Genomic DNA, 10,148 nt, shown 5'->3' with positions numbered 1-10,148 from the left:
AAACCCATATAAAATGTTTTGTAATAAATTAACAAGCAGTACAAAGAACCAAAACCTTTAGGGATAGACTTTAAAAAGAAATGTAGTGCTAGACTTAAAAAAAATTATCCAAAGCTGCAAGTTTTTTTTTTATGAAGGAGAAGAAATGCACTACACAATTCAGATTTATCATTAAAAGTTGTGTGATTATGTCAAACTTGGCTCAGGTAGGAGTTTTAAAAGTATTAATTCAGCTGAGTGTACCAAACTACAATCTAAGCATCAAAATGTCTCTATCCCCATTAAGTAAACAATTTAACAGCAGGCAAATAAAGAATACAGCTACAAAATAAATTAACCAGGTGGAAGTTTAGTGGTCATTCCCATATAACAAGCACTTTTCAGCCAGAGGTGCATTCTGTTAAAAACGAAAAAAAAATTATTTTGCTGAAACTGCAAAAACGCTTAGAAAATAAGGAAAACGCTTGTAGCAATAATATATAATAGACCTCAATATGTAAAAAAAGCCAGTTTGTCAAAATGAAAAAAAGCACTCTGATAATGTACTACGCTCACTGCAAAAAATATGACAGACCTCAACATACAGAAAAAGACATCAGATAAAAACATGGGCTTAAAATATCTGACACGTCTAAAACAGGAATTGATAGCAGTGAAAAGTTAACCATATTACTGTTTACACAATAAATGAAATAGTGAACCAGCCCCAGTGGCACAGAGGAATAAAGCCCCAACTACGGCCCAAGTGAACCAGACTGTGCTGGCAAGGAAGGATGGACGTACTCATCTTAGGGTAAGGGGTAGGAGGAGCAGGATACAGAATGTTGCAGTCCCGTGAAGGACAAGCAATGCAAGTCCGCATTCTGGAGGTGGGTTTCCAGCTCACCTTCCCTGGAGGTAGTCTACGCCTCAAGTGTGCGTGCATGCTTGCATGGGGAAATCATTGTGGGCCTTGTGGTGATGCAGGTAGCATGCCCTCAGCCCCAGTGGTGGTATCATGCCACATACAACTGTCCTCTTAGGTGGGATGCAAGCTAAAACACAAAGTCATCTTATGGCTACCGGTTTGACAGCCACCTCTGGACAGGCTCCTGCCCCTATGTCTGGTAAGTGTTCCCAGTGGACTAGGGAATGAAGGGCATGTCTGATTGAAGAAGAAGGCATGACTGTTGGCAGGCACAATGGCAAAGACACAAGGGGGAAAAAAGTTAAATAAAACAAAGCGACTAGTAGAGTCAAGAAGCTGACTAGGTTTCAAGGTTCTCAACAAAATACAACTTTATCAATCACCTAAAATCAGTCTTCTTGTCCAAGAGCTGTTCTAAGCCAGATGAGGACTGATAAAGCATCAGCAGAGACAGACTTAGATTCTCAAAACAGATATTTTGCAAAGGTTGTGCTTCTGGACATTTCCAAGCATACTTACCTTGGGAAGAGCTGCAGACTACAAACCACTTGAAACGTAGCCTAACCTACTCTAAAGACTGAAAAGTGGTCATTAAGTTAGAAAAAGTAGTCCAAGAAGAAAAAAATGAAGTGCTGGAACAAAAATCTTTTATTTAAAATTCGTAAGTTAAAACTTCTCACAAAAGTCAAAACTTTCACCATCAAGGCTCCATCAGGCGAACATGATTCAAAAAACTACATTCATTGCTTAAATAAGTCACATGACATCTTTTCAAACCTTCTGATGCAACACTTTCAAATCAGGTTTTAAAGTAAAACAATCAAACCAGGTGATATGCGAGATCTCATACGCAATATCCATTTCTTCTCCTCATTTTCTGTTAATAACTTCACATCACCTCCCCTTAAAGATTTATAAATTACTTTTAAAATCATGAACTTAAAACTATGCTGTTCACCCCTTTCCAGAATATGCTAAGTGCATTAGTAGTCAACTTACGTTTAATTTCACTAAGATGTCCAGCTATATGCTCTTTAAATTTTGTTAGTCATACCTATCACATGACTCACAGCTAAGTAAACTAAGTTGCGTGTATTACAATTACCATATGCATAAAGAACAAAATAATTTCCTGTTACTGGGTGTCTTATTGATTTACCAATATATAAATGCTTACAGTAGACAATTATTGCATCTAAATGTGCCATGCTTGTCCTATACCTGTAAAAAAAACATTTAGGTTGTTCCTTACAGCAGTGTGTCTGTTTTAATGTACAGTTACACTTATAACCAAATGAAGGGGAATTAATGACTACTTCCTGTAACCCTTGGACATCTAGCAAAATTGCCCAGTGTTTTCTAATTATATTTTTAACTGCCTGGGTATTCCTATTACATGTAAGCATACATCTAGTCCCATTTACTTTAGGTTGCACCCTCACATTTGATTGGCATTCTTCACTAAAATATGGATGAATATCATCCCTCAAATATTGTTGTTTAACCTCATTACGTGTTTTATACACATCTCTCTTCGAGTATCCCCTGTCAACAAAATCTGCGCTTATGCTTTTTAATTGATAATCTAACGTGTCCTCTTTTGTATTTAACCTCACCACTCATTGCATCCGATTCTTATTATTAAACATAAAAGGAGGGTGCATACTATTACGATGCAAATAGTTGTTCCATTTCACTTCCTTCTTATACATTTCTGTATATACTTCCTCATTTCCATTCCTTGTTAACAAAACAGCTAAAAATGCAATATGTTGAAACGAAAACTCAGGTTTAAATTTTAGAAATGGAGTGCTGTTATTTACATGCATCAAAAATTCTTGAAAAATGTCATCACCTTCCCATATTAAAAAAAGAAGGTCATCCACAAAACGCTTATAAAATATGGTGTGCTGTCTAAAAGCATTCGATACAGACAACACGTCTTTCTCTTCCCAAACATACATCACGATATTGGCATATGTGTTAGCAATGGCTGTGCCCATTGCTACACCGTTCACCTGATTATATTTGATATTAAGATATTATTAGTTAATACTAACTTCAGCAGTTCACATATCAAGTTAATCTGATCTTCTGTGCATTGCAGCCAGAAAAGTTCTCCAAAAATATTTTAAACACTATTAATGCCATAATAGTGAAGAGTGAGTCAACCTCCAACGTTACAAAATAAGATGACCAGCTGACCAATCATAAATTGGTTAAAAAAACTACCAGTATCTTTTAGTATGGTAGGTGCCCTCTTCAAGACCAACCTTAGTTGCTTTTATAAATATTTAGATAGATATCGGTTTGGTTCAGTGACCCACTCCCTAGACGATACTACTGGTCTCATTGGGGAGTCACTGACACTTATGCCACAAATCATTGAAAATTTGGGATTTTCAACATACAAGTAAATTGGATTTATGTATTAAGGGATGGTTTACAAACAACTTGCTGATTATTTGAGCATCAAGTTAGAAAAAGTAGATACATAAAAAGCAAAGGTAAGAATACAGTTTATGTAAATGGTAACTATCCATTACAAGGATCAAAGAAAGTCATTTTGACATGAGGCTCACTAGGAGTAGTAAGAACAGAGGCTCTAGTGAAAGGTATGGGTCCTATATGCGGATAACATGAGTGACCACTACATGACCATTTCCTTTGCCAAGCTACCACCACAAAGTGTGCATGCAATCTAGGTAACTGACTTGCCCAAAGCATCCTGGACCTCTACAACTTTGGACTTCTCTGGGCTATCTACCAAAGTTAACTGAAGACTTCTCTAGGTTTCCTGTTGAGCCTACAGTAGTTACTGAAATGGATACTACAGCATAGTATTGAAGATTTTCTTCATGTTTGGTACATAAGTTTGCATTGAATTTAACAGTGATCTGTCTTTTGAATAGTAATCAGTTGTATGATTTTACAACAACCAAAATATTAAATCATAAAAAGGTAACTCCTTTATGGCCAAAGACCAATGGTATGGCAGAATGTTTAATGGCAAGCCCAGGAGAAGCAGCCAAAACAGCAAGCTGCAACAGTATCCCACCAAGACCAGAGATATTGGTAAGACTATACATCCCAACAGTCCCAGCAATTTAATTTTCTAGCATGGCTTTAAGAACATTTAATAAAGAAAGATTTCATACACTGTTGAACACTGCAATGAAGAAGATGAAGTGGAAAAAGTAACTCAGAAGCAACACAAGCAAATAAGTATGAAAAGTCAAAAACACAAGACAAAGGCAACCTGTTATTGAAACAGGTCAACAAAACAAAACAAAAGTGCACCCCTATAGAACCATGACCATACTATGCACGACACAAATGTTACTGACAGCTACAACCACCAACACACCTACTTTAAAAAATCAAACAAATACACTACAATCAAAGTATCTTCAGCTGTAAACATTTGGAGCACTTGACATAGCCTTTAAGCTAGACTGTGAACAAATCAGAAAAGCTAACCCAGAACAAGTGTTGTAGGATTAGTGCTGCTGTTAAGAAAATGGTGTATTCCACAAAGATCAAAGCATACTTAAAATACCCAGTGCAACTTGTGGTGTCAGTTTTTCTCATCTTACATCATAAAACACAAAAAGCAGCCTATACTTTAAAATCTTTTTTTTTCCTCCAGCCCATTAAGACCAAATGTATTTCAGTACAAACAGTCCTGAAAGAAGCTGGTTGGAAAAACTGAGGTACACTCTATTTTTCCTGTATTTGTTAAGTGGCTTATAATGTAGAGGCTACACCACATACACAAAATCCATGAAATAAAAGACTTCTGTGGTTTGGTTGGCTGTGGTCATGACAATGGGTACAAACCTTAAATCTTGCATCACTGTTACCAACCTGATGGGGAGACAGGAGTTCCAGAGCCAAAACCTGCATCACTGTGACCTAAACATCTACATAAGAGGTTAATTGGCCTTAAAACCTTATGACAATGAACAGCAGTACTGCCTTGAGTTATAAACATCACTCAAACCAAAATAAGTTGTACACAGTCAGCTCCAGAAACTCGCCAGGATTTAACCTACCTCAGTTTAAGCTCAGTGCCGTCCACTACCAAATTACCAACAGCAACTGAAACTTACCAGGTTTTTCATACCTCCATAGATAAAAAGCACCCACAATTTCCCTAAAGGAGTTACTGATACAATTCCCTTAACATATGTTCATAGGTGTTTATTAGGCTAACAACCGCAGGGATATTTTTAAACTTAGCCATGCATCCCAAATCCTTGGTAATTGTAAGCAGAGGCCTGGGAGATGAACCATTTACAGGTTGCCTGTGTCCATTGGACACATAGGTGCAAAGCCAGGGATGAATTTCCTGTTCCCCATCCAAACTGGGTTAGGAAGGAACTCTGCTTCACATTTTTGGGGAGCCTGTTCCAGAGATGGGCTAGTCTCTGGGATATATACCAGTCTCTCCAGCAGGTCCTCTTTATATCACAGGCAAGGTTTAAAGTCTTTAGAATGGGTAAATCTGGTGCCATTTGTTTTGTGGATATGCAGGTCCACCAGAGAGTGAGGTCTGACTGCCCTGTATTCCAAACATAGATCTCCCTTCAACAGCCTGTAGGAGACAGAATATAGGGATAGGGCCTTGAGGCAGTCTGCACCGAACATTTTACTTGCACCCTGTATTCTTTTAGTGAGGAACCTCTGTAGGTGTTCCATCTGCTGGACATGCCTGGTTATGTACATACTATGGGGGGCACTGTAGTGACAAGTCTGATGAATGCTAAATACAGTGGAACACCGAGTTCCTTGGACTTAGATCTCATATCTTTGTTTTTAAGTTGCGCAACACAGAATGGATTTCCTCATTACTGTATGCATGTGATGGTCAAAGGCTACATTACTGCTTGTGTGTGTCCTCAAGTCCTTGACTACTGTGTAAAACTCTAAAGGGTGTGTTGTCAATACGACAGTTACCAGGGGTGGACGAGTTCTCGGAGGCTACCATTATGCATTTCTTTGCATTTAGTTTTAGTCTGTGGCTCTGGCACAAGTTGTCTGTCTGTGTCAGCCCTTCCTGGAGAACATCTGTGTTGATGTGGGATTCAGTTACAGCTCCTAATTTGCAATCATCTGCAAATTTAGTCTGCCAGAGTCCACTGACATTGGCCCTGACTTCAGAGAAGTAAATGCCAAAAAGGAGAGGTCCACGGACTGATCCCTTAAGGGCTCAACTTGTGACTGGCCTCTTTGTAGAGATGGACTCTCCAGTTCTAACTTCCTGGGTCCTGTCATGAACTAACTTCCTGAGTTTGTCAATGCCCAAGTGGGGTAATTGGGCCAAATGTTATGGCCAGGTCAAGGTAGACAGTGTGAACCATTTTGCCCTCACCCATTGCTTTGGAGAGTCCATAAGGTCGAGTAGGCATGACCTGCCCTTAATGAACCTAAACTAGGTTGGGTCCACTGTCTGGAGGTTTACTATATCATTACTGATCATTTCCATGATAATTCTTTCCATGGTTTTGCATATAAAACTAGCGAGACTTACGGGTCTGTAGATGTCTCAATCTTTGTGCAGAGGGATGACGGTTGCTGTTCTCCATTCATGAGGCACGAAGCCTGTTTGTAGACTACGGTTAAATAGCAATTCCAGAGGGCCTGAAAGGTCATGTTTCATGCTATTTAGAAGGCATCCTGGGATATTGTCTGGGCCCATTGATGCAGTGATCTTGGCCTTAGAGAACAGGTCCTTAATGCTGTCTCTTAATGATACAGGCAGGGAGAGTTATACTTCATGGTATTCCTTGGGAAAGGTTGAAAGGGACACAGGGGTAAAAGTTGGAGCTGAATTTGTCGGCCAGTAGGTTTGCTACATCATCTGGCTCAGTATAGGCGGCTCCATTTACAATAAGCTCTGCACACAATTGTGTATTGCCTTTGAAGTTGCGGACATAGCTAAAGAATGCATTGTGGTTGTCCTTGGCCTGGGAGGTCAAATGTACCTCACATTTGGCTTTGGTAAACTTTATTTGTCCTTAGAGTTGTTTGTTTAGCTTGATAGTCCTTTTATCTTGCTGGGTGCTGCACCTCCTAAATTTTTGGCATGATTTTCTTCCTTCTGTTATACAGCCAACAGATATTGAGATTCCACCAGGGTGGCTTGTTTTTTTTTTTTTTTGAGTTAGTTTGTGTCATATAGGATTCACAGCTAATAGTGGGGTAATTAAAGTCACCCAAGAATATGGTATTGGGTTGGATGGTGAGTGAGCGTTTCCAATAAGTTTAAATACATGGTATGGGTTTTTGAGGTAATAGAGAGGGACCTATAGCTTGCAAGGAAATGGTATTGGATTTTGTCTATGGCGATTTGAACATGGGAGTAGCTCAAGTGCTTTGCCCTGTTTGACCAGCCTTGAGGTATATTTAATTTTGATGCAAATTGAAATACCTCCACCTTTAGTCCCTGTGTGTGTAGTAGCTAGTCTAAATGTGTGGAAAGCATTATAACCTTGCACTGTCGGTATGCTTTCCATGACTTTAAACCATGTTTCAGTGACCACATAGATGTCAGAATTTGCTAGGGTGAAGAGACCTTCTATGGAGTAGAGGTTTTTTTTTTGTTGCTGTTTAGGCTCCTAGCATTGAGCAGTAATACTCCTTAACTTTTTTATACCAGGTTGCCACCAGACTGCTAACCTGATACCAAAACCTAAGTTAGGTGTCAAATAAATAATCAGTAAAAGAGTGAAGTCTTTCTTCAAGAGGTCAAATAGTAATAATCAGTGTCAAGTCAAAGTGAACTTTACTGTCAGACTATACAACTTGTGCATCACTGAACAATATTTTATTACTCCATCTCAAGGTGCAGGCATTTCCACAAATAGACAATCTACAGTACTATGTATGGGAAATCCGTTTTTTGCTACATTTGTGATTGGGAAATCCGTTTTTGATGGCAAACTTCGTTTTCTGGATATCAGCTTGGTTATACACTTGGTCGCCATACTCTGCACGCTGATTTTTGCTGCTAATGTTCCATCTCTCTAGGATTTCACCATTTTTGCATTTCCTTCTTCACGCTTCACATTTCGCGATACGAAGGGTTGGTGAGGCAGTGTATTTCATATTTTGGACAGATTTTTCGTTATTTTCATGTGGTGTCAGCATGTGAATGGCATAATTGATGTCATTACTTCTTGGGCTAGCAAGATAGCATGTTTTTTTTCTATCCACTATTGGATTTTGCTGCACCTGAGAAGTCTACATCATATTTAAGGTACTGTGCTTTTGGTTTTTTAAACAACCATTAGATAATTGGATTACAACATTGGCACTGGTTATATTTCTACATGTGCATTAACAATTCATATATGGGGTGTTTATAAACTTAATGACATTGAGTGTCAGCGAGACAGCGTCTTGTGTTTGCGTTTAACATCTGTTGAACTTTTGGGACATATTTTCCAATTATATACATCTTGTGTCCATGTGGATGGCATAATTGGTGATACAATATTCGGGTCAGCTAGAGTGTGTTTTTGTCCATATCTCCTTTTGGATTTTGTTTTACTAAAACAACAAACAGAGAATTGGACCACAATATTGATGCCAGCACTTCCATATTCATTATTAGAATCTTCATATGGGGTGCTCACACACTTCGTGATACGGAGGTTAGCGAGATAGCGTTTTTCGTGGTTGTTCCACTCTATAACCAACGGTCAATTGGACTACAGCATTGGCATTATGTGTTAGAAGAATTCTTTCATGGGGTGCTTGTACACTTTGTAACATTTGCGCTATCTTCTCTTACAACAAAAAGAGGAAACGCAGTGTGTACAAAGCAAAAGAAATTTAATGAAAAACGGCTCACGATGACACACTCCACAATAAATGTTGTTCATTCATTAATACATGCAAAATAGTTTGAAAAAAATTGTAAATGTCATTGTTTATTCTGTTATCTATCCAAAACTCCTCCAGGTATGAATTAATTCTCTGATAAGCTATGTTAATCTCATTTAAAGAGACTGTCTCGTAATTCCCAGTTTCAGTGAGGATAGCATTCAATTTGGCGTTGTATTCCATACGATCGTAAATGACAATCCCCCCTCCCTTGTCGGGTTTCATAATGCGGATGTTGTGGTTGTTTCTGAGATTCCTGAGTTCTTCTCTCTCCCCCTTGGTTAGATTGTCTTGAAATTTACTGTTCCTAACTTTGTTTGTAAACCCATATAGGTCTCTATGTACCTGCTTCTCAAAACAATCCACCAAAGGGTGCATTAATGGTACAAATGTACTTTTGTTTTTTAGTACTGTTTCACCCTTGGTCTGTTCAACAGGTGTCTTTTCATTCTTGTTCTGATACATAATAGACAAATTCAATTTACGTGTAAACAACTTTGTTTCAATTAAATGGTCAACTAAATTGAATTTCGGAGTTGGAATGAATTTCATTCCTTTTGATAGAAGTCTAAAATGTGTGTCCTCCACTTTAAAGTTGGTGTAGTTGTATATTATGAAATTGTCTAAACTGTGTACCACTCCATCTATTTGTATATATTTGTCCTCAGCTGTTACCTTTCTACCTTCATTTTCTACCAATCTGTCCATATCTCTTCCTGATGTCTTGTTGGTCTCTGATTGTAATCCCCGTATTGATTCCCTTTCTTTGTCCTTGTTTTTTCTTTCCAATACTGGGGGTTCCAGTTCCTCTGAAAATTTTGATTGTACCCACCTTTTTCACCACCATCTTCCTCATAATTATCGTGTATAATACCTTTCTGTACATTCTGTACATTCCTATGTGACTCAAAACATTCATCCATTCATAAAATGCTTATTTTTAAACTTCTAGTATTATCTATGAGATTTTCTTTTTTCACGTTAATTTTATTTTTATTTTTAATTTTATTTGTATCTTCACAAATTACACATATATACATTTTCCTGCCTTTCTAACATATTTACAATATTGTCCAAGCCACAACAAAGAGCTTTTTAATAGTTTTTCAATAGTTTTTTTCTATAGTTTTTTCAATAGTTTTTTAATAGTTTTTTAATAATTACCCATATTAAGGTAATTGACATTAAGAATAAATACATTCAGAAAACCAGCAAGTGTTGTTAGAACAGATATACAACTATCATGATAAATAGAATAAAATATTCATCAGTCCCTTTTATTGTCATTATGATTTATGTTTTAGGTATGTTGCATTGAATTCTACCTACAGCTATTAGTGATTGAGAAAAA

At 37.7% G+C, this 10,148-nt stretch overlaps 1 protein-coding gene across 1 annotated transcript in view; it reads right to left on the bottom strand.

Moving 5' to 3' along the window:
- The window catches only part of LRCH1 (leucine rich repeats and calponin homology domain containing 1), a gene marked incomplete in the record, with an annotated part of 1,693,846 nt that overhangs the window by 1,658,993 nt on the left and 24,705 nt on the right, over positions 1 to 10,148 (bottom strand).

This window comes from Protopterus annectens, chromosome 5.part0 (genome assembly GCF_019279795.1).
Source record: "Protopterus annectens isolate FY-2018-M chromosome 5.part0, PAN1.0, whole genome shotgun sequence".
In the NCBI taxonomy this organism is placed as follows: domain Eukaryota; kingdom Metazoa; phylum Chordata; order Ceratodontiformes; family Protopteridae; genus Protopterus; species Protopterus annectens.
The sequence above is the reverse complement of the archived record's forward strand: the minus strand, read 5'-3'. Positions and strand labels throughout refer to the sequence as shown.